Source organism: Penaeus monodon, chromosome 29, assembly GCF_015228065.2.
Source record: "Penaeus monodon isolate SGIC_2016 chromosome 29, NSTDA_Pmon_1, whole genome shotgun sequence".
NCBI classification, from domain to species: domain Eukaryota; kingdom Metazoa; phylum Arthropoda; class Malacostraca; order Decapoda; family Penaeidae; genus Penaeus; species Penaeus monodon.
The window spans coordinates 26,754,477-26,754,704 of NC_051414.1; positions in this window are offsets into that span (position 1 = coordinate 26,754,477).

Here is a 228-nt window from a genome sequence, read left to right on the forward strand (position 1 = left end):
ACGAAAGGATCTCCCGCCTCGCCTCGAAGGAGATGCGGGTTATAAATGGGATTCATCTGATTTCTTGCTATGCTCCTAAACCCATTTTATTACTTGAGGGAGCGAGGCTGCGTATCGACCCCCATAAGTCTCCTTCATGGCTATTGTTTCCTGCAATAAAGTGGGAATCCGAGCATCAGCGATAGACCGGGCGGGATCATACACGGGGGCCGAGGGCGACGGCGAGGG